At 36.8% G+C, this 26,071-nt stretch overlaps 1 protein-coding gene and 1 pseudogene across 1 annotated transcript in view; one reads left to right on the top strand and one right to left on the bottom strand.

Moving 5' to 3' along the window:
• LOC131427281 (uncharacterized) overlaps nucleotides 1-26,071 on the bottom strand; it is a 120,218-nt gene that overhangs the window by 77,904 nt on the left and 16,243 nt on the right. The window lies entirely within an intron of this gene.
• LOC131429104 (uncharacterized) lies at nucleotides 5,305-14,907 on the top strand (annotated as a pseudogene).

Genomic DNA, 26,071 nt, shown 5'->3' with positions numbered 1-26,071 from the left:
CCCAATTTCCACCCTAACTGCTGTCAAACCGTTTGTTTGATGCTAGTTTTGAATCAAGTTTTAACGTTGTTGAACTGAAATTCAAGTCAGTTTCGAACCTGGTTGTTATATTAGGTTTGCTCAAACACCCGTTGCTAAGTGCGAAATCAACACAGTTTCGTAAAAAGTGTTTCTTTGATGAAACTACCCTGGGTCAGTTTCAGTTTTCTCAAACGAAAACGACATTAATAATTTAGTATTCATATTTTGCTCTCCAGTGGACAGCAGCATTGCATAACACGATACGCGCCAAACAATCATTGGAGATCTAGCATGCATTGAATGGAAAATTTCCAATTCTAAACGAACCAATTTTCTAGTTTTCCTCTACTTTCTCGAAGGATTTTCCTTATGTAGTGTAGCCTAAAACCTCCGCATAAACGTTACCTTTCGGACAAAAAAAATCATTTGAAGATCGGCCCACGCATACCAGAGAACATTAGCAACAACACTTTTTTCGCTATTATTTTATATATAGAAGATAGGAACGCATAAAGCGTACTAGCTTGTAAACTATTTCTATTTTCACTATTTTGGGGTTTTGTGTAAAGACATCAAACAGTCTTGAACTCAATTTTATACGCATCCCTACTAACGAGCTGGAAGAAAAGATAAAAATACATAAAACAGCGAAAAATAAAAATTTTGCGAAAAAGTGTCACCCAGAGAAAGAACTCGAACCTTGTACCTTCTCCTTTTTTATCGCAAGCGTTTTATTACTGTATCGAACGAAATACGAAGGCGAACTAATGTGAATTGCACAGAGTATATGTTTGCTATATGCACGCAGAAAAATCCCAGTTGTTTAAAACCACATAACGATTAGTATCAAAACAAAAAAAAACCTGTTCTAACCCACCTAGTGGTGTAATGATGCCTTTCTCATATCTCACATATTCTCATATATAAATGTGTAGTATTCTTCAAAATGATTTTCTTTGATTATTAAAAACAAAAAGTTTTATATATACACTAGTATAAACTACAGAGTGAAACAGTACTCAGGTCGGTTATGCTATCTCTGCGGAAACGAAAAGAGGTACTTCCGAAACCGGAAACTGGAAACCGGTATAATCGAAGTTGGTTCGAGAAAAGCGACTTGGATCCATTTTGGAGTCTATGGCTACAATCTACGGTCGCTCATCAAAAACCCAAGAACAAGGAAATCCAAATTAATATTTGGCATCTACTGACAATGACTACCGATTGAAAAAGTTTTGGCACAAGTTTCAAAATTATTTTACTTTTCATTTCCGGTACTTCCGGAATCAGCAAACGAGAACCAGCATAGCCGGAATCGAGTTGTTTGGTTGTCCATTGACAATGGCTACCGATTGGAATGGTTTCGAGGTAAGTTAAGATTTTTTTTACATTATTTTGTTTTCGCCGCATCAAGTGACGGTATTCAACTTTTAACACTATATAGTTCCGGAACCGGAAGTCGGATCCGCATGAAATTTTGAAGTTTTGTATGGGACAATTACACCTTTCATTTGAATTTAAGTTTGTTGACATCGGTCACGCCATCTCAGAGAAAAGTGAGGAAGTAATTTGAAATAAGATTTTTTCACTAATCACCATGTAACTCCGGAACCGGAAGTCGGATCAAAATAAAATTCAGGAAATTCATTTAAATCTAAGTTTGTGAGAATCTGCTTGTACTTTTATGTGTTACATTTCAAGTTAAAATCCATACGTATCACTTTAAACCTGCACCATTTCGTGCAAACACGCGTTTATTATCATCGTTCTTCATAATCTAAACATATATCTTGAGTTAAACCTACGTATTCAATGCGCATAAGGTTGATGTACCTGGGAGGATTCTTAGTGTCAGTAGTACCAGCCATGGCATGATCCTGTACGCTATGAATCGGCTGCAAACTTGTTGAAACAAAAAGGCCAAATTACACAACAGGAATACAATGCTAAGACTTTGCTTTCGACTTCCAAACAACGAAAATAAGAGAAAATCGGATATCTTCGCATCGGCTATCGCAGCAAAAAGCACAATCACAGAAAAAAAATTCGACAACAGCTGTTATAGTAACGCGGAAATTTGAAGCAAATGCTCCAATTTTTATCGTACCCTTTGAATCTTTAGCATCGAATAGAGCTAGAGGTCTTACTCAAACGGATGGTTTTAGTGAGGTAAAGGTACCCCATTCATCTAAATTCCTGTAGTCATCTCAGATACGAAAACCATTAGAGTGAGATCTTGTTTCCTTATTCGATTGACTTTAAGAATAAGATGAAAATAGGTACATTCGCTTCTAGTTTTCGCGTTGCAATTAAAACAGTATTGCATGATATTCGAACTATTTTTTCTACGATATTCTTTCTTAGAGCCGAAGCAAACATATTGCATCCAATTTCACCACAATTCGTTGATTAAAAGTCGTGCTATCGACAAAATAACATGGTGACTCTGCTAATGAGGTGACTATTGGTACAATAGCCCTATATGAGTACATGAGGAGTATCGTTACTCTGTACCTTACATATCATGACAGTAATCCTTTTCGATTCCGTTTTATTCTGGAACAATGAAAATCGAGAAAAAAAGATAGAATAATCCCAATAGCATTCATGAACAAATGTTAAAACATATGTTAACAATCTATAAAAAATCGAACGTAGTACTCGCGTTTTTCCTCGATCAAAATTTACAACCAAATAGTCGTTAATGGCACCGTAAATTCGACATTATTCACATTCCATTTCATACATCACCCCGTCAATTAGGAATGCATCCAAAAACAATCAATTTTGCACAGAAATACTCCCCCCGTTCATATCTGGTTGCATCGTCGCCAGTTTTGATGGAATGTTTCATCATCCGTGCTGATCGGTTTGAATGGACGGTAGCTCGCGATCGAACAGTAAACAATAAACAATACTGCTGTGAAAATGTGGTCAGAATAGGATTCGCATAGTTTTAAATGCATGCGTCTTAGTTTGTTCCATGCATTGGTAATTAAATAAGTCGATCAGGAACTAAGCCAAACTCAAAACATTGGGTAGTTGAACAAGGATGTCAAAAAGTCATCTAACGATAGGAAATAATTTTTCTTTATTTTGATATCAAAATAATATTTAGAAAACTGGTACAGTCTGTGTTAAAAGAAAGTGTATTCCATTTTTATAGGCGTTTTTCTCACACGACATGATCGTACCGTCAGAGGGCTAATTCAGTATACCTCGCGTTATCGGAGTGTGTTCTTTATACAAAATTCAGTACTAAGTATAAGGATGCAGCCAGAGTGAACGCGAAACGCGAGTCAATAGGACGCATTTCAACGCTATGTAAGTACTGTTAACGCATCCCATTCACTCTGACAGGTTTTCGTTGATCAAACATAAATCCGCTCTTTAGTTAATACGATGCGCTAACAGTACATCACTTTTCATCGCTTCGCGTTGAGCGCTCATTCTGGCTGGTTGTATCCTAAAACTTATATTGCTATGAGAGATCAGCAATTCGATGTGCACAAAAATACCAATTACTACAACGAACGATGCTTGATGCGAACAACAGAAATACCACTCTCCGAATGCGTCGGGCTCAAGCTCAACCGGCTGAGTCGGGACTATGTGTGAATACTAACAGTGTCGTATTACATTATCTTGTTCTGAGCGGATATTTTGGTTTTCAAATAATAGTTACCAAAGAGTTATTGTTAACTGGATTGATGTCGATGTTTATCGAACAACAGCATTATCGGTTGTTTACCTGCAAATAGAAAAGGCAATTGTTTCTATCAAATTGTACGAGGATTTATAATCTCTTTGAGTTAGTTAGTTAGTTTTTTATGTAAATTTAGTTTTTGATTGTTACATAAATATAGGTATATAGTCTTTTAAATATAATTATGGTAGTGATAGTAGCAAATACTGTCCGTGAATGAAAACAAACTGATTATATTCAGCCCACCTGTGTTCGATTCCCAACCCCGCACATAGGGCCAGAAAGTTTTTCTGGCTCGAAGAGACGAATGACCTTAAGGTTAAAACCTCTATAATCGAAACATAACTCGTAACAAGGAATAACATGAAACGGAATAAAACACGAGTGCATAACGGCTTTTAGTCTTTTTTTTTATACCACACGAATACGAATCCATTGCAGCTACCATGATTGAGAAATCATGAAAATCATGAAACATGTCCTCTCATGAGGTCATGTCTATTACTGATGGTTTTATGAGCAAAAATATTCATATCATGAGCAATAACGCATCTTCCATAAAAAATGTTCATGTTTTGAATCGTATCGCTAATAATATCATTTATAATAGGTATGATCTCATGAGAAGACACGTTTAATTATTTTCGTGATTTCCTAATCATCCTAATCAATTCCTATTTAGAAATTATTGTATATTATCAGACCAATTATTGGTAAATCAATGAACTGTTGGCTTATCTTTAAAAGATATGCAATTTTGTCCACTTTTCCTAAATAAATCAACATAAAAAGAGTTTCACCCTTTTTCGATTTGTTTGCTTCTATGCTCCCTGTGTGAATTGTGAAGTTACGTCATCGTGCGTTTTTCGTGAAATTGGCTGGTTTCAGCGACTAAGGCAAATTTGTGGGTAACTTTATCGTCTCATTTACTATTTCCAAGGGTAAAAATTACGGAAACCATCTAAAATAACGAAAATACACAGTTTCGCCCTTCCTTTCAAGCAACTAAAGTATCACCCTGTTTGTTTACATGGAACGCGGAGGGCGAAACTTACGTAAACCAAAGGGATGAGGATTTCGCCTTTTAAAGTTTTTTGTATTAATAAGATTGAGACATTTGAAGAGGAGAGTTGGCATCACTGGGAGTGCGATGCGATGTTCTGGTCAGGGTTGCCACATTCACAGATTTTTCTGTAAAACCACAGATATTTTCGAAAATATTTTATACAGAATCTGTCGACACAGATGACAGATTTTCACTAAAAACTACAGATTTTCACAGATTTTTGAACAAAAGTAACTAAGATATTCAAATAACTTTTTTATTGCAACTAAATTTCAATTCTTTGGATTAATTTAAATTTTAATTAGTCGCACATTCGTTAAAGTAAAATATGAGTGCAATATTACACCACCATCCACAGGCGAGCCCTACTCACAGGGTATAAATGTCAAATGCAAACACAGAAAATTGCTTTATCCTCCGGTAAACAAACATCTCTCGTTCCTAGCAAAGATTGCTTTTGAAAACTACTATAGCTATAATTTTTCACTGTTGGCTTTGAATGTAACAAAACATGTCCCAACGTTCGATTTTAAGCTATTTTCGCAAGGAAACTTCACAGAAGGGTAAGTTCAGGTGTGCTCGTTACAGGTAAATGAAATTTTATGTTTTGTTTTTGTAGATTGTGTTGTAGAGAAAGTCCCCAAATCGGATTCGGATTTTGTACCCTCTAGAGATAGTTGCACTTTCTCACCTGAATGTGATGAACGAAAATCGGAGAAAGAAATAAGGTCGGCATCTACGAACTACTCGTTACCGCTTTCGGCCAATTGCCCTGTTCTGAGCGAGTTTAAGGACGTAAATGTAATAGAAAGGTATGTACATGCAATCACTGTAAAACCTAGTTTCTAACCGGGGTAGAAGCGCCGTGTTATATACCATTTAAATTATGCCATTTTTCTTTGAGAAACACTGGTGGCGTAGATTGCTCTGGTTTTGCACTTTCGAGCAGAAATACAATGTTCTGGTGGTGTTTCATTGTCATTTCTGCTCGAAAGTACAAAACCAGAGCAATGTTTTTCAATGAAAAACGCTATTAGTTTGTATAGATGAAAGTGTATGTGTGTATATGAAATAAATAATTTCCAATATGTTACCTCTTTACATAGGTGTATTAATGCATACAACATACTTATTTCAAAATGATTATGAATTATTATTCTTTCAGTAAAACATTATATCAGATAAAATATACATAAAACGTATACAAAATATCGAATATAATGGAATTAAATATCGTATTTCAGGCTCTAACATCGCGATAGACAGTAACAGAAGCATGTTAATTGATAAAAACAACAATCGCTCTTGCGACCATATTGCGGATATTAATTCACCTTTAAGTGGCGAACAAGAGCAGAATGTAAATTAAGTCGTTCCAGCATTCATGCAAAAATTTAGAAAAGCCTGGATAAATTCCGAAAAATTTGCATGTTTTGAGTCGTACGAAAAAGATTCATATTACGCTTGGTGTAAAATTTGTCTTGAGAAACTCAGTGTAGGCCGAGGGGGCAAATCCAATCTTTCCACACATTTGCAAACTCAGCGTCACATACAAGCAGCTATTAAAGTTGTTTATCCAAAAGATCAACTTATAGATACATTGATAAATCCTTCCATAACTGAGCAAATTACTGAAGCAGAACTTAAAATTTGTGCATGGGCCGCCGAGAATAATATTTCATTTGCAGCTGTTGAAAATTTATCTGATGTTATAAGATCAATGGATTCAAAATCGGAAATTTGTTCTAAGCTCAAATTGGGCAGAACATAGTCTTCTGCGATTGTCAAAGGCGTTTTGGCTCAAGAACAGCATGAACGCTTGGTAACCAAAATGAGAAATCAAAACTTCAGTCTAATAATTGACGAATCAACAGACATCTCAACAAACAAAACCTTGGCTATGGTCATTCGATTAATGGAAAGTAAAAAGGAGAAGTTTAAGGTAAATTTCTTTTTTATACAAATATTTATTCTAATTTTTTTTCAATGTTACAGGTTGAAGATGTGTTTTACAAAGCAATTGAGCTGAAAGCTGGAGATCATAGAACCATTTATCAAGCCATCGTCGACGAATTCATCAATGATGACATTGATTACAAAAATTAATTGAAAGGTTTTTCTTCTGATGGAGCATCTGTTATGATGGGAAACTCAGTCATGAAGCTTCTGAAAAAAGATTGTCCCGATCTTATTGTTATTAAATGTACCTGTCATTCATTGGCTCTATGTGCAAGCTATGCATGTGCCAAAATACCGTCCTATGTAAAGCATTTGCTGAAAGATATTTACAACTATCTCGCGCATAGCCACAAACGATCTGAAAATGTTGCACCCTTCTGCAACAAGATGGTTATCACTTGAAGCAGTGGTGAAAAGAAACTTAGCTAGATATGACGAACTAAAAGTTTTTTTCTCGTTCCAATACAACTATGACAAAAATTCCACTGCACATAGGATTTTAATGCATCTCAACGATCCGATGACGAAACCAATATTACATTTTTTAAGCTATATCTTGACACTTATCAATAGATTAAACAGAATTTTTCAGTCAGAATCTCCAGAATACACAATGATATATGAAGAGATGCATGCTTTTTATATCATCATTTTGAACAACATTTGCGATGACGATTATATGAAAACATTCACAGCAGCTGTAGAATCAAATTTTAAAAATCATCTTAAAGATCCTAACCAGGTATACGTGGGAGAAGCTGCCAAAGAACTTTTGGACCAAGGTGTCTTAGATGAAGAGAAAAAGCGAACATTTTATGATATTTGTGTGAACTTTTACATAGAGCTCATCAAACAAATTAAGCATCGATTCAATTTGAATGATCCTACACTTAAAATGGCATCAACTATTAATCCTAAAAAAATTTTAGTATTGTCGAGTTTAAGCCCCATATTGAAGTATTTTCGTATTTTTTGTGATATAGATGAAAATAACGACCAAGAAATTGAAAATGAATTTCGTGAAATCAAAGTAAAGATTCTTTGCAAACACATCGTTATAAAAGACACAGATCCGGTAGTAGAATGTTGGAAAAAGATACTAAATTTGAAAAAAGCAAATGGAACGTTTTCGTTTCCGCGTATGAGACATTTTATTTCGAATCTTTTGATCATACCGCATTCATCTGCTGTTGTAGAAAGATGCTTCTCAGAGTATAATGCGAACAAAACAAAAGTTCGAAACAATCTAAATATTGAATCTATGGACTGCATTTTAAAATCAAAATGGTTAATACGATCAATTGGAGGTAGTAGTAAACTAAAATTAACTAAATCTCTGCAAAGAAAATTTTGTAAGAAAATGTATAGCAGAGGAAACACCAAGAACGATGTCATGGAACTGTAAATAAATATTACGAAGAGAACAAATCGGTAAAGACAAGAATAAAATAAACATGTAAAATTGAAATGTTATTTTTTACTAAAGGAAATTGAAACAGATATTTTCACAGATAATTGGAGTTCCTCAACAGATTTTCACAGATTTTTCCCAAATTCACACAGATTTAGAAATGGAACTCTGGTTCTGGTGCTGCTCTCAAAAAAGTATAATTTCAATGTGTTGTTTGATACGTATAGTTAAAAATTAGGTTGAAATAGTTATTTTGAGTGTGCAAGTGGGTGTTTAGTAGTGAGAGTGCTATTTATTGAATAATATTGATCCGCGAAACTAAAGATGCTCAAGTGGCGGATACTGTGAATTTGCCGCCCCAAAATTCAACGATGTTAACCTATCAACCGATCGAAGCGCCGTCTGCATGTCATTGTCGGTGTTGTTGAATTTCTATGGAATGTGTGAAAGTTTACAAGTCGATCGTGTCATTCAGACTGAAGGTCTAGGATTGGTCTGCAGCGGACCCATTCGCGAGGGTTTTTATTTTTTTTTTTTTCAGTGATCGTGTTTCATCTCGCGTTGCTGACAGCAGAGCGAGCAGGAGAAATGGGATACTGGTGAGATCGTTCCTTGAAGATATTTTATATATTTCTTACTTATTATATTTCTCCTGAGTATCGAAAATCAGGTTTTGTTGAGATCATATTGTTTACCAAAACATATCCGGATCTCTTTCCCTCCCTACTAACAAATCACCTATCCCGTGATGCTCGTGGAGATACAGTGGTACCCGCGGTCTCTAGAAATAACGAGTATCTGACTAACATTCCTCCCTTTCCCTCAGTAGCACAGCCTTTGGTCGTAGCCAGTTAGAAGTGAGTGTGATTTTCTTGGTTCATTGTACATTTCCACTCATTCGGTCAATCACGAAGTGCAACTACGGGCGATCTACTTCAGCTCAGCTCAGCTCAGCTTAACAAGATTGAGACTTTTGTAGAATCCAAATTTTTAGACAAAATTGTAGGATTTTGAAGCATTTATTCGTAGGAGAGAGAAACTCGAGTTGTTTACTTTTGTAAGATTCATTAAGATTTTTTTGAAAAACAACTGATATCTCGGTTGATTTTTCAAATGGCCGTATGAGCAAGTGACAGTTCACTTTCTCTTTAGGTTATTGTGATGTGATTGAAGAGTTTTTCTTGGATTTTACAATTCTGTTTGAAAGTCGAAGGTTTCGAGTATCATTTATACAAAAAATTGAGTGATAAACGTGAAAACCGCTTGATAATCAACAGAAGAGAAAGTATACAAAGAGAAACTGTCACTAGCTCTTAAAGCCTTCTGAAAAATAAACCGAGATATCGACAGTCCCACGACAAGAGGGCCTAACTGCAAATGACAGTTTCTCTTTGTTTGCTTTTTCTTTCACGATTTACCGAACTGATTTTATATTTGACGCTTTACTCTTCGCAAAACTTTTAAGGTAAAACTACAAGCTTTCGATTTATATTGGAAACTTTAGAGAATTTGCAATAATGGCTCCGTAATAATAAAAAGAGAAAGTAAACAAAGAGAGGCTCTCATTTGCAGTTAGACCCTTTTGTCGTGGGACTATCGATATGTCAAGGACAGATGTACCAACATAACAAAAACAATCAAAAATTCTGAAAAAGGCCTATTACTTAAGAAGTGGTTAACATTTACGCGCAGAGCCGGGGGTGCGTAAATTAAATTTCGCGTAAATTGAATAAAACAAAACGTTAATTCAAATTTTTCGCGTAAAAAGAGGTTGATTACAATAACATTTGATTTTAGTGTAAATACCATGAACAATCCTACTACGTCCGATGTTTTAGCGTCTGAGGACCCCCTGAGTATGTTCTGAGACTATGAAAATGCTTTGTGATTTATACTTTTAGAGCTACACTTTTTTGTGATTGATACTTTTAGAGCTACACTTTGGTTACTTGTATATTTATAGCTTTTTTTTTATTCAGGCTTATTTGCGTACAAGTTTTACGTGGCCGATTGAGCCGATGTTTTAAATAATTTTTTTTTAAGTTGTCCTTTAGTGTAGTTGTCTCCTTGTCCAGTTTATCACATGGCTTACCGTAGTGAACAGCTTTTTGGCTATATTGACATGTGGCCATCTGATTGTCATAGGTAACAAGTGATTTGTACGGAATTCTTGTATCTTGACCGAAAATCACACAAGAAGGTATAGCCTACTTCAAGTGTATGCGTAATAAACGTACGCCATTTATAATACCGGGGAAAAAATTCTTCCACTTTTCTTTTTCGATAGAGAGAATCTCTCCGTATTGGGACATCGTTTTGCGAATATATGAATCGACGCTTTAGGGAAGGTCATGCACACGCACTTCTATAGCACTATCTTCCATATATACTGGAATGTTGTACTTAATGTTCTCGTGCTCCACATAGTGCACATTGTTATTGTCTTTTGCGAATTGAATTGCATCCAACTCTTTACAAAAACTGGATGTAAAAAACATCATTTGTCTTATTGCATTGAAATAAATGCACACGTTTAATGTCAAGATGCATTTGCTCCTTAAGCAAACCTTCAAGTTCTCGAACTGAAGGTCGAATGTTGCACTTCCTGAAGTCAACAACAATTGTATTCTTTCGTGTCGGCGGTAGCTTTTGTTCGTTTGATTCACTCATTTCGAGGTCGTTCTATTGTTCACTACACAATACTGTACTTGTTTTCTTTTGTCCCGAACGTAAGCGGTTTTGTTTTATCGACTGACTTGGATGAGATGTGAAACCGAACTGTATATTTATAGCTGTTCCTGGTAGGTTCCCAGTCGTCCAAGAACTTCGGTGAAAACAGGTCTTAAGATCTACAAGAACATTCAGCAGTTTATGTTTAGTTTTTCAAGGCTGCTCATAGCCGTAGAGCTATAACTCCAGGTAGTTTTTGGATGACCTAAAGCAATCACAATTGTCCTATTGATCGCATGTGGCATCACGAATATGGACCGAGAACGATGAGGTCGTTAATGCACTGTGCTACACTGGTAGATCTTAATACCTGAACTTCAGGTAGTTTTTGGATAGAACAACCGGTACCGCTGGTAGACCTTAAGGCCTTTTCCGAGGAGGTTTTGGATGAGCAAGTTCTTCTACAGATCTTATAACAGTATGTCAATTTCTTGTAAATAGTAGGGTAAGGGCTCCCTATTTCATCCCAGCTCCAATTTTCATCTCATTCTTTCACCTCATAACTTTGAACATTAATCATATCTTTAAACGTACCTGAACAAAACTGTGAAACGTTTTAAAACATTAATTATATGTTTTGCCACACTTTCCATTTGAAAAAAATAGTTGAAAAACCAACGATCGCTTTTTTCATTTAAAATAAACTCACTTTTTGATTTAGGAACCACTTTCGTATGAAGTTTCACAATTCATCATGTTTCTGAATATTTACTAATCGATTCGTCTCAAAACATGATCACTATTTCACATAATAACACCACTATTCAATGTTGGATGACTTTATAGTTAGTAATGTTCACTTTCCACGATAAAAGAACTCTGAAATTACCTGATAAGCAATAAAAGCAATGAAAAATATGAGATGAAATTTTGCACTCAATTCACTTGATTTATTTTTTCTTCTTTAAATTATCATCAACAAGTATTTTTTGGTATCCGTGACATTAGTTTAATTATATTATTGATATTTATATACAAATAAAACTGTTTCGGATTATAATATTACCAAATAGAGCGTGTTAAATACAAATCAAATAGCCATTGTGGCAAATCTAGTAGCACTGGTTTCTTTCCGCTATACGTCACCATAACACTGTTCAATGTGTGTGTTTCATCTGCTGTGCACAGAGATGCCAGATATTTTCATAGAGGAAATGTATCTGCTCTATCTGTTTTCACTAATAAAATGAATCAAATTCAAATCAAACTCAAATTGGTTTTAAATTTTATTATAAATGTTTATCAGTGTTCATCATCAAACATTTGCACAAAAGATTTTCATTTTAACATGTGGTTTTACCGTTGATTAATAAACTCTTAAAAAAGTACTGTAATCAAATACTCATAGATACTCAGAGAGTAAAGTCTAACGATTTACTTCTCACTTTTTATGAACTTTTACAAATCTGTATTAAATTTAGAAAATCTGTAAACTGATTTAACGAACGCGAACGCAAAAATCTATACAATACAGATAAATCTGTATGAATGGCATCTCTGATTCTACATTTTGTTTTAAGAATGGCTAATACCTAAATACCTAACAATTCTTTTTTTGTTTTTTTTAATTTCTTCAAAATAACTGCAGAGTAAAATTTTAAATTTGAAACGAAAGGTAATAAAAACGATCCAAAAAATTTTAAACGTCGAAATGATTCCAAACTGTTTTTTTAATATCGTTTTTTATTATTATTTTAATTTTCAAGGAAGGTGAATCAATTCCCAATTTGGAGCGAGGCGAATTAAGCAGAAATATGAAAAAATCGTAGTGATTTTGGTGGCTAAATAAGGTTTTTAAGGTACCGTCCTTACAAATGAGATGGAACAGGGAGCCCTTACCCTACTACGTGTACATACCGCACTCAATAGTCATATAAAAGTGATTATATACAATATTTGTTTTCCAGGTAATTCTTGGATGTGCACGATCTTATTTAGATTCTGTGAAACTAAACAATGTACATTAAGATTTCCTTCATTTTACCTAAAAACTTTATGTTTAAACAGTTAACAGCTTCCGCGTTACAACGATTTAAAGAATGTACTGACAAAAAATTTGTTCGTCCTTTTAAATAATATAGTTTAGAAGACAGTTTCACCCAAATCGGAGCAAGTCGATCCTAATTCCGCAACCTCTTCGTTCGTAATTTCTGGAATTAATTCTACGATACTCGGTTTTCCGCCTTGAGAAAGGTATACATATTTAAATCAGCAATGACAAAGGCTTAGTTTAGCTATTGCTTCTTGATTCAGTCATTTTTCTTCATTACTTTAAAGTTGTGACACCAGAGAAATCCACCGTCAAATGGAGTCTTTGTTGTTTGCGTTCTAAGAGTAAGAACAGTGTTGAACAACTTAATTACAGACGTCTAAAATCCGCGGAAAATACAACCAACAGAACAAAAACAATAGATTTATCACTTCTTTCATACTTTCAGTCATTAACAGTCTCTTCATGACCGTACAGAAACATTCGTGGCAGCAGACATCATTCTATCGCTAACTCAATAAACAAGAAACAATCAGGCTGAGGTGGTGATGAGAATACCGCCTTCATAGAGATACCCGACAACAACATCTGCTTCACCCGGTTGCAGACCCGGCACACAAATAATGTATGGGGATCCGCAGAAACATCACTCATTTCGATACGTACAAGTAACAACTCAACTCAACTCAATAAAACCGTCATCGTCATCATCATCATCGTTATTATCGTCCGATTCGAGTTGTTCCTCATCTTACACCGTACCAGCAACACCTCTTGACCGGCGACAGCAACAGTAGTTCCGTATACATTTACATTATTTATTTGTAAAATAATTGTATCCAAAATGAAAAATTAATTTCTGATATCATACTCATAAATATACTCTGGATACATGTACATATGAGAGCCGGCGGCGTCGTCGTGGTCGTCGTCGTCGTCGTCGTCGTCGCCACGGCAAGTCACGCTGCGTCAAAGCCGCGCCACTATTCTCCCGCGCTCTCCCATTTATTATTATTGTTATTATTATTATTATTATTATTATTACTATTATTGTTATTATGATTCGCCAGTCTCCAGATACGGCTCTCCGGATGCTGTACACAGTGGGCCCAACGCATACAATTGCTGATAGAATCAAAACCCGGACCGGACTACGGCTGCGCTGACTGTGCCGTGCGCGGCCGACCAGCTAAGCCACTGGCGACGTTATCTTGTGCGCGCCAGATAAATGGACCAGAAGCAGAGTGAAGAGGCCTGGCAGCCAGCCTCTACCCAAATGTGAGCAAGACGCCAGCCAGTCAGCCGGCTGGCTAAATAGTTATATCGAGATCACCAAAAGCAACAACCGCCTGGATGCTGCTGCTGCTGATGCTGCTGCTGAGAAGACGATCTTCCCCAACGTTGAATGGCATCGGGTACCGTATGTAGGTATGTATACAACCTGATACTATAGGTCTACAAGAGAAACAAGAGCATCCGAGTGAACCGAGGAGGTCACACGGAGGACCTATCGGAGGAACCCCTTCGTAGCACCACCACACATGGTTGTACGGTGACTTTACTCTCGTTTTTTTTTCGGAGTGATCGAGGCGTGCGTGTAAGTGAGGGATCTCCCTAATTCGGATCACCTAGCAGAATGATTGTAAAGTATTGTGCCGCTTCAAAATCCTGATAATGTTGACCTAGGATTAATAGATGACAAGTGCTAACACCTTTCAATACCTTTCTACTCTTTACCCATGGTACCATAATAGGCTAGCTTTGGGTTCAAAGAGCAACTGTTCGGTAATGGAACGACAGATCCAATCATGTCAAACTTCAAAATAAACATAAACTGATACTGGCACTTTTCCTTTCCCTTCGGTTATTTGACCTCCTACGGGCTCCCACTCGGCGCACTACTTTCCTCAGATCAATCGTCCACTTCATTCGCATGTACAACCGCGAAGCGCCCTGAAGTCAAAAGGCAGCAAAAACAACAACAACAACAACAACAACAGCATCACATGAAAGGCAGTGATTAAAAGTTCAAAACCATCCAAAAGGAAGCACCAGACAAAAATAAACCCCGCAAAGAGAGAGAGACCGACAGACAGAGAAAGAGAGAGAGGGAAAGACCGAACTGGCCACGGAAGAGACGGCAGTGAATAAGAATATGCATCGAAAACAACTTGTTAAGCGCCACCGGACTCGATGGTTGGCATCACGGTGGCGGCAGGGCAGCAGCGGTTCTTAGTGGACTGGCACCGTGTCCGTAGTCCTCTCACACCGTGAGGGATCCGATCGCATGCAGGCAGAAGGGTTAATCAAATTGCATATGATGGGAAATAAATGCTTTTTGGTTCCAGTCAGTCATTGCATCGGTGGTTCGGTTTTCGATCTCGAACGCTGGGCGCGCTGTGCCGAGTGACGGTGCGGAATGTGTGTCGACGTGGATATGTACAAACTTCCCCGGCACTGACGGATGGACTGACTGATGGGAAGTTGATGAGAAGATGATGCACGCAATCTGCACACCGCAACCGCACTCGCTACGGAAGAACTGGGTGCACCGATCCGTCCGACGGTAATAAATTTGACGGCGATGATTGGGTGGATTTCTGTGATTTTCTCATGACAACTTGTTGACATTTGAGGGTAAATTTAACGTAAAGGTAATAGGGAATTTGCGATGGACTGACGATGAGAATCATTTTATCCGCGAAAACAATGACACGTTGAATATTACTTTCAAAAACATCAATCGTTGCTGGTTTATCCTCATAAACGAATGACTTCATGTATCCCCAAGAAAATAATCGAGTGGCGTCAAATTCGGCCGCAGTATGACAGGTGGCACCCAAGTAACAATTTTTGTTATGCTAGCTTATTTGTGACTAGTTTGCAACCAGAAATTTGAGTTATTGTTACTAACATCCAACCACTTGCGTGACTCAAAAAGTGCAGTCCCTACTAGTTTCTATGTCGGTTAAAAATAAGTTGTCGTTACGTTGTAATGCCATACTGAAATAACTTATTTTCCATAACTTGAAAATAACTTATTTTCAAGTAAACTAGTTGAAACTTTGTTGCCAACGAAATTATAAACATTGAATGAATCCATAATGTTTTCCTATCAACAATAAAAAGACAGTATAGTACTTGAAATTACAATTTTGATACAAGGTACAAATTTCACAACGATTTCAAAACTATCGAGCGGAATTAAATTTTAATTAATTGTTTTTTCATGCGCCTTCAATCAAAATCTGTTTATGAGGATATGAGCAATAAACAACGATAAAACCTTATGTTCAGAATGCTCAAAATTAATCCAAGTACAGTGATTTCTCATTATTTTAAATTCATTTATCATGATAATTGTAAATTTAGTATTGTTTTCTTCGAGTTTATAATAGTGTATTGAACAAAAACGGACTATCCTGCCTTTCATTATTTTCGTCAAAAAGTAGTTTTAAAAAAAGTAATATCCTGGTTTTATTTATGTTTTATACACTTCTTGCGACTCCATCGTGTGATCGCCATATTCAAGCCAACAAAAGTTTTTTAGGTTGCATTTCCGTTATCATTACATTGGGAAAACCTACCGATAGCTGTCTGAATCAATGCAGAAATTGTATGTTATAATCTTATAATATCTAAGTTATTGCTACATCAATTAACCGTAACGATTTACATATACGCTTACGTATTTATAATGGTTTCGCAACCTTTTTTCAACTAGTAGCTAAAACCACAGCTGTGATTTAAGATATGTTAGAATCAAGTAACGATAACTTACAAATGATAGCTAGTTCAATGTTTATGTTGTAAAGAAATACTGCCGTCACCTTGTTTTAACCAGCATAACATAAAAAACATGTTCGTGCTCTTGTTGCAACATAGTTGGACTAAGTGGTATCAGAACTAGTTACGGGTTGCTAATATTGGAGTCAAATAAACTTATTTTCAACTAGTAGCTCGAAGCATAGTTGTTATTAAAGATATGTTTTGATTAAGTAACGATAGCTTATAATTTATAATTAATTCAATATGACAAAAAGATGTGGTGATTTGAAACCTAAATAACTGTTTCGTAACTAGTTGTGTTATGATGAAACATTGATGTCACCTTGTTTTAACCTGTATAACATGAAAACATTTTCGTGCTCTTGTTGCAACATAGTTTGGACTTAGTCGCATCAGAACTAGTTGCGGATTGCTAATTGGGCACCATCCTGTTGAAACCACATTCGTCTACATTCATATCTTGAAGATTTGGCAACAAAAATTCATTCATCATGGTTCAATGTCGATTTCCATTCACCGTAACGCAACGTCCTTCCTAATTTTTGTAGAAATATAAGCCCATAGACCACACCAAACAGTACATTTATCGGGATGCATCGATAATTCTTCAACGGTGTGTGGATTATCTTTGCTCCAATTACGGCAATTTTGCTTGTTGACGCCAAAATACGCCTCATCACTGAAGAGAATTTTGCGCTATAAACAGTTTAAATTGAACACTGATTTTGAAAATAAATTCTGGAGTTAACCTGTTCATGATTATTTGCTAAACAATACTGAGTACTTTACACTGTCAAAACGACTTTCAGACGATAGAGTAATCCCTATTGAAAAAACCTTTTTTCATCCACCTAGTGGTGTAATGATGCCTTTCTCATATTACTTATATTTCCAAAAAATATCACTGGAAGATTCTATCAAGAAATCAATCTTGAATAAAATAAGAAACTTTCTATTGGTACGAACTAACATAACCTTTTCAATTTGTAAACAGTTTTGTCAAGTTGATAAGAATTTTTCTTCATTTTGCATCGTCACAATAAGTGATTAGGCACACTGTACCCTATAGTTCCGGAACCGGAAGTCAAATTCGGATGAAAATAAACAGCAACCTATGAGACTTTAGGAAGTTTTATTTGTGACTGTTTGTGGAAATCAATCAAATCATCTCTGAGAAAATTGAGTGAGTCCCATTTTAAACTTTTTGACCACTAGTTCCGGTACTTCTGGAACCGGGAACTTGGAACCAGTATAACCGAAGTCGGTTCGTCTAGCCTACAAATTAAATCAGTTTTACTCTTTTTTGCATCGTCGCTCTAAATGATGGGACTATGAGATTTTTTCTATTTTATGAGTGACATTATTTGACACATATTCACAAACATACACGCATAGACACATACCTTATGATAAAAAAAGAACCGGAATTTTATTAAAAACGAAAAATTTCAAATTTTAATAAATTTCTTTATTATCGCCTTCAAAATACTCTCCTCCTGCGGCAATACATGCATGCCAACGCTTGATCCAATTTTCCATACAAGTTTTATAGGCCGCCGAAGGTATGGCCTTTAGTTCACGCAGCGAATTCTCTTTTATGGTATCTATGGTCTCAAAACGCGTTCCCCGCAATGGCAATTTGAGTCTGGGGAAGAGGAAAAAGTCACACGGGGCCATATCTGGAGAGTACGGTGCTTGGTTGATGATATTGGTTGAGTTTTTGGTCAAAAACTGCGACACAACCCAGATCAACACGGCACTGTTTTTAAATGAAATTCAGCTTTTTTGGCACCAGCCGAGAAGCGACGCGTTTCAAACCCAAAACATCAGTTGACATGTGTTCGGCTGATCCATAAGAGATGCCCAACAACCCCTAGACACGATTCACCAAAGGCCTTTTCTAACATTTTCAACGTTTCGGAACACTTAAATCCATTTGCAACACAAAATTTGATGCACGCACGTTGTTCTAAATTTTCATCCATTATAAAAATCGACACACGAAAATTTTCAACTTCTTTGTATAGACGCCAAACAAAAACTAATCGTACGATATGCGTCAAAATTTGACATAATGTGTATAAAAGTGTTGCCAACGTTGAGAGAATAAAAGTTTACCGATTGGACAAGCACGGGAACTTCAAATGAAAATTCCGGTTCTTTTTTGATCATAAGGTACATTGCTCAGCTTGATAATTAATGTGGCAACCCTGCACGCTATACAAAATTCAACAAAGCACGCTGCGAACGGAGCAAAGCCGCACATACCGCTACTTGAGAATGCAAGTTTAGTTTGGAGCCCGTATCAGATTGTTTGGAACTTACGGATTGAACGTGTTCAGAAAAGATTTGTCCGACTGGGTCTAAGAAATCTTCACTGGCAAAACCCGCTTGACCTTCCACCGCACCCCGATCGCTGTCGTCTGATAGGTCTTGATTCATTGGAACGGCGCAGGAAAATTCAACAAGCTGTGTTTGTGACAAAACTAATCAATGGCGACATCGACTCACCGCAACTTTTGTCTCTACTTGATTTCCGTGCCACGCAACGATTGCTGCGTTCTACTAGTCTACTTCAACCGAGATATCATCGAACGACATTTTCCACTGTTGAAAATCTTTTCGATTTTAATGAACCGACATATAAGTTTATTCAGAAAGTGTTACGATCGAATATTTTATAACTTGACTGATATATTCATTAAGACTTATTATATTGTCAGATGAATAAATGGAATAAATATAAATATAAATAAATAAATACCGGCGCGTATCAGTTTTGCATCGTCATTTTGAATGACGATTTAAAAGTTTTGACACTCATCGCCCCATAATTTCGGAACCGGAAGTCGGATCAGCATGAAATTTCACAGTTTATTCAAAGACAATGAGAGCTTTAATTTGAATCTTGATCATGAAAATCGGCTTAACAGTTGCTGATAAATCGAAGAGAGTTCCGTTTTCCTAGATTTTCTTCACTACTATCAGTGCTTTCGGAAGCGGAATCCGGGGACTAGTAGCCCCAAGGTAGTTTTATATATTGACTAACTAACAAGATCTGCCAGTTAGATGAATTTAGCAGTAAGTTTTATACAAATGTGCACCTCGTTTCACCACTTGTGAAAAAATACTCATGAAATTGAAAATTTTCACTAATCGCATTGTAATACCGGAACCGGAAGTCGAATCTGGATCAACTTTTCGAGGACTTTTGAAAAAAATTAAGACCTTTTATTTGCTTCTTAGTTTGTGAAAATCGGTTGAAAAATTTTCTACAAAATTGGGTGCGGTTTTTTCATAAATTTGCACATATTTCCTTGTAATACCGGAAGTGGAAGTCGGATCCAAATAAAACTCCAGAAAATTATATGAGGCCATAAGACCATTCATATGAATCTAAGTTAGCGAAAATCGGTGTAGTCATCTCTGAGAAACGTGTGTGACTTTATTTTTTGGTGCATATCACCCTGTAATTCCGGAACCGGAAGTCGGATCTTAATGAAACTCAGGAACTTTGTATGGGATCTTAAGACCTTTCATTTGAATATAAGTTTTGTAAAAATCGGTTCAGCCATCTCTGAGAAAATTGAGTGACATTATTTGTCACACACACATACATACACACTACTGTTGATACAAAACCCTCAAGCATGAATTTAACAACGGATTCCTAATCGGTATCAGACGTTTATGTACCAATGATAAACAATATTATTTTACATTGAGTGCAATCCGGTGCTTCTAATTATGTTTAAAACAAATTCAATCCATCGGAAATTTCAACCGAGGCACAAATTAAAAAGGCGGGTGGGTAATGTCAGAGACATAACTAGATGTCGTGAATACGAAAAAACAGGCACACTCCCATCACTTTTCCGAATATCAGTTAGTTGATTAATTTTATGAATTGTGCAAGCTTTTCCCTTTTTCACTAATAGAGTTTGAAGCGATGCACCTACATTAAAGTACAGATTAGATACATTGAACAGCTACTATTCTACAACTAAATATTCCAAACTTGAAACAATTCCTTTTTAATTGGCTAATATAGGAGGCTAGGTACGACAAATTTGTAGTTTATTTTTATTGAAGCTATGAAGTTCGAAGATATCTGATTCTTATGGAAATTTCAGTACGAGACAATTGCAATGGCACAATTTCAATAATAATAATGGTAATAATAATACTTATAATTATAATTATTTTTTTATTATTATTATTATTATTATTATTATTATTATTAATATTATTATTATTATTATTATTATTATTATTATTATTATTATTATTATTATTATTATTATTATTATTATTATTATTATTATTATTATTATTATTATTATTATTATTATTATTATTATTATTATTATAACAATAAAGATAAATCTGTATATATGGCAACACTGTTTCGCATGGCATATTTTCACACGACCCCATACTATAAAGATGTATTCAACATCATCACTTCCACTTTCGCATTGCCGTTCGTAATTGAATGTGTTAGTGACGGTGAAAATCTTTTGGTAGGAAATAGGGTAACAGAGGTATTTTGGTCACTTCATATATTGTGGCCCACCTAACAAACTTTATCGATTTTATCGGATTTTATCCATGTTAAGTACCCCATGTTGCATCAATTTGATGCCTATCATATTAAATTACCTTTTGCGGAAGGGTTTTTCAAAGATATCACAACATTTGGTGGATATTTGTACAAAGTGGGCCAAAATAAAATCAATCCTAAAGTGGGCCAAAATACCTCTGTTACCCTATTGAGATCTGAGATGGTTCTCGTGTGTGTTTTGTTTCGGCAACCGTTGCTCAGAAAATGGTAGGAAAGCGACAAAATTCAACTAGTTCTTTAGGATGATCTTTAGCACTGAAAAGTGCTTTGAATGGGCCTTGCTGGACTTTTTGGCTGCCTTTCTACCGATTTTCATCGTCATCGTGTCATCGTGTCTCGTGCGTTCAGAGTAGCTGTTTTAACTTAAATGACGCTATTTCATCACATTTCATTTTATACCTGCTACTGGCAGCGGTGTACGGACAGCCCCTTTGCCAAAATTCCTTTTCTTGTTCGCAGAACGGGAAACAGTGAGACGACAGGTCCTCGATGTTGCCGATGAAGCCGCAATATGAAATAGTTATAGTGATTTTAGTGGCTAAATCGGGATTTTGAGGCAACGTCCTTACAAATGAGATGAAATAGGGAGCCGCTGCCCTATCAGAATTAAAAATTTAGAATAGTGACACCCAAGTGGAGCTGTACTGTTCTTTTTGAACTGCTTTGCACCGACAAGTCGAAGCCCTAAGCGCAAAACGATTACTCGGTTACCCTAAACAAACGTCCTTCATTTTGGCTTAAGTGACAGATTATTTTCGAGAAGAATGCTGCTAACATATGTCATATTTCGGTAGTAACATGTGATTAGGGCATATCGCACGATAGGACCTTGCGTATGTTATATAATGCTCATCGCTCGGCTCAACAACCTTCATTTAGACAATAATCGATATAATCTCGTAGATAGAAGTCCAATCTACGAAATTGTGCGCAATATGCTTGAATTTCATGTTTAAAATTTGAGTAATGAGCATTATTTTCCGTAACTTTTAGAAGGGCATATCACACGATATGCCCTAATCACATGTTAGTACCGATTTAGATCATATTGAGAGAAAATTTTAACCGTCAAATTTAGAGGATTTAATCTGGAGGACATCTCGTCTTAACGATTTTGATTTGAGATCGGCCACAAATGTCTGGAATGCGCATTAAAATCAAGTTCTGTCAAGTTCGTACATGCGAAGAGGATAAAACGAAGCTGTGTTTGCGTCCCTCAATTCAATATTCCAGCAAACAATTATTTTAACTCACAATACAATGATTTTCGGATCAAACCAATTTAATATGAATTCGAATACGTAAATCCTAATACAAAAGTTCGTGCTAGGAAGTCTGGCACAGTATTGTTCGGAATCGATTTATAATAGCAGAATGAATCCTACAGCCTAATTCTAATTTGACCGCTCCCATGGAATTCACGAATTTATTCAAAAAAATATATCGCAATACCACTGTATCTAATCTCATCGACATTAAGCTGGAACGATTACTATTCGGGAGCACAATTCAATTAACCGTCAGCGGAAAATGATACTATCTAACAAGCTGCTAAATGCCACCTGTCAGCTTTGTCTGGCTCACGCTTCTTTCGCAGCCGCCAAGGCAGCCGCGCACTGTAGCTGAAGAAACATGTTGCTCGAAACCGATACAAATAATAACTTCATCGCCGTCACAGTCATATCGCAGCGCGTAGTAAATTAGTCAAATGTTGCCCCGGAAAACGGAATCCAATTACAGAGCAGTAGATTGAACTTACGATTTTGACGATTCGTGTGATCCGATTTGATAAGTCCGCGTCGGTCTCGCGAGATCCTCACGTCAATCGCACTCAATCAACCGACCTGTTAGTCCGAAACCACCTCTTTTCGACCACCATAAAATCTCTGACCGACCGCGGTTCAGCCATCATCATCGTGGATGTCGTGGTTCGGATTTTATAGGCAAAAAACTGATCGCGATAAAAACCCCCACTTTGCTGCAGCGGTCATTACCGAAAAAAGCCACACCAATCGACCGAACCGAAAACCGCAGAAACATAGGCGCACGGGAAATGTGTGATGGCGCCATCAAGAGAACTGCCAGCGTGCGCGCACACGGCTGGTGGTGTGATGGTTGTAAGGTATTTACAGTAAAAAAAATATATAAAATATGAGAGAAAACATGACTGAATGTTTAAATATCATGAAAAGTCAATCAAAGTAAGCGCCACGGAGCAAACTGACAGAGGCAGAGTACCGGTAGGGCGGACATATGGGAACACAAACACTGACAGCATGCGGCATGGAGACGCCAATGACTACGTTGCAATTCGAGATTCACCGCCGCACCGCATCCACCCCAACCACCGCTAAGGCGATGACGATATATTAAGCACCAAGTGTGAAATTGTCGTGATGCGATCGGGTAAAATGTCGTTTCCCCTTTTCGGTTGGTAAGGGAAACATCACTTCACTATTTCCGTGCTAGTTCGCTTTGACTAGACGACACATTAATATAATCTTAAAATGTTTACCGACTGGATACTGACTCTAGAAATTTACAGTTTCTACAAATAATGGGTAATTAAATAATTTTAATATGGCTCTATTTTCGAGCTGTCGATCTAATTTCTTAGACGGAAAACGGTTCTGGCGACATTATTCTTCACAGCTCACCGGAGCCGGCGCCTGCGGGTACGGAAATAGCTGGTGATTTATGTGCATTCACCTCTTCCTTTCATTGTTTCGCAATTGAATTCGGATAAAATCTCATTAATCATTCCCCAGTTATTCTTAAGGCTGGACAGCAAATGAGATCTTAATAGGGCCATCATTAACGTTCTGTCACCACTCTCTTTCCGTGCGATTGTCTCCGCCTGCAGCAAATAATCGCGGGCCGGCGTTTGCTCCTTTTGTGGCATCGCCGAGAAATTTGCGGGTTTTTCAAAACAAGTTTTTCCGCCTCCGAATGCGGTCCGTGAACTGTCACTGGCGGCCACAGCCCTCACCGGGACACCAGCAGCTTACGCACCAGTACTCTCGGGCGGCTGGTATGAGGTAATGCTTTTTACGATTTGCCATGCGCCTCCACGTGGTCCAGATAAGGCAGTTTCGCAGACAACTTAGGCTAGGACAACTTAGGATAGTCCCGCATGGAGTGAGCTGAAAGCTTTATAGCTTGTCACTTGATGTAAGTCGCGTTACTCGAAGCTATCTTCGAGTTCCTGGCGGGCGATAATTGGAACTGTTCGAAGAAATTGTGGCTTGAAATTGCGACATGGCTATGTAATCACATTTCATAGTTTACAAAAAATGTTTGTGAAATGGAACCAGTATTTTTTATAACATTTCATTGGATCTAATTTTACTAGTGAGAAAGTTAAAGCACAGAAAACAGATATACGGGCTCACATATGAATTGTGTGAAAAATTTGCTCATCTGCATGGCGAACACTTGCAGATGTCACCACGATCGACACGAGCGGTGCCACCACGATTTGGGTGCCGCTTTTACACGAGACACAATTTTGGGTGCAACATTCACTTTACGCTAGATTTTTGTTTTTCTGTTGGTTAAAATGACAAATTTGATTTTGCTTCATTCCGATCGAATTCTCGTGTGATTTATGCGACATGGAAAAAAGATGCCTTTAACATTTAGGGAAATCGTGTGATAAGTGTTAAAATTGTTGTAGTTGAAATATTTCTATAACAGGCAGGAGGATTTTGTTATCGTTCCGGAACGTAGTGGAACGTTTTGAAAGATCGCGGCGAATAGTCGAGTAGGTTGCAGTAGAGTTTCCAACGTAGGGGAAACGCGGGTAATAGTGCGCGGCATATATTAGTGCGGATTTCATTGTGAGCTTTTGTTAATATTTATCAGTTTTTTGCGATAAACTTTGAGATTGGGTCCTATTAACCTCATTGTTTAAATTTTTACGTTTAATTTCAGATCATAACCGTAATTAGAAATCATAATTTCATATTTTCAAATAGTACGCAAGCTGAGATCGATAATAATACGCTTTGCGTGGCTATTTTGCTACACAAAGCGCTAAATTAGGCAAGTTTGAAAAAGCAAAACAATTAGTGGAACATATAAAATCGAAAAACTCATAGAAAAAAACTATCTTCTGTTACAATTCCTAAGTGACAGGCCCAAGTATAGTTATGTTTGACTTTTTTTCTCTGTGTGTACAATTGAGAGCGACGTTTATTGTTGTCATGGGCAGAGATGCCAGATTCACAGATTAGTCTGTGTTTCACAGATTTCCGACAGAATGGCAACCCAACTAACCAAAAGTTCGAATAAAAGGGACTGATTTGTCTTAAGCAACCTACGAAGCTAATGAATAGCATTCTATGCAGCCTATTTTTGAAGTAATGATACACACTTCGAAGTTCACGCGACGCAACTGAACGAACTTCTAAGTAAGATAATTCTTCAGCTTATAAGCAGCGGGAAAGTTCGCGCGGAACTTGTTCTGTACTTTCAAATTAAATGTGAATGTTTTAAGTATTTGTGGAACTTCTGGCTGCTCGAGAACAAGTCTCTAAAAGTCTTCAATTTTCTAGGGGAAACAGAATAACAATGTATTTCCGACAGGGCGCATGAAAGTGTCGATACTTTTTTTACTCACGAAAATTAACCCGTTTTGCTGTGCTATTATGGAAAGAGGACACAGATTTCGCACAGACTGATTTTTAATCAAACACAGATTTTTGAAAAAATCACTTGGCATCCTTGGTCATGAGCATTTTATTTTTTGTGAATATGGCATTGGTTAGATTGAT

Source organism: Malaya genurostris, chromosome 2 (genome assembly GCF_030247185.1).
Source record: "Malaya genurostris strain Urasoe2022 chromosome 2, Malgen_1.1, whole genome shotgun sequence".
Classification (NCBI taxonomy): domain Eukaryota; kingdom Metazoa; phylum Arthropoda; class Insecta; order Diptera; family Culicidae; genus Malaya; species Malaya genurostris.
This window is presented reverse-complemented; position numbering and strand designations above follow the sequence as displayed.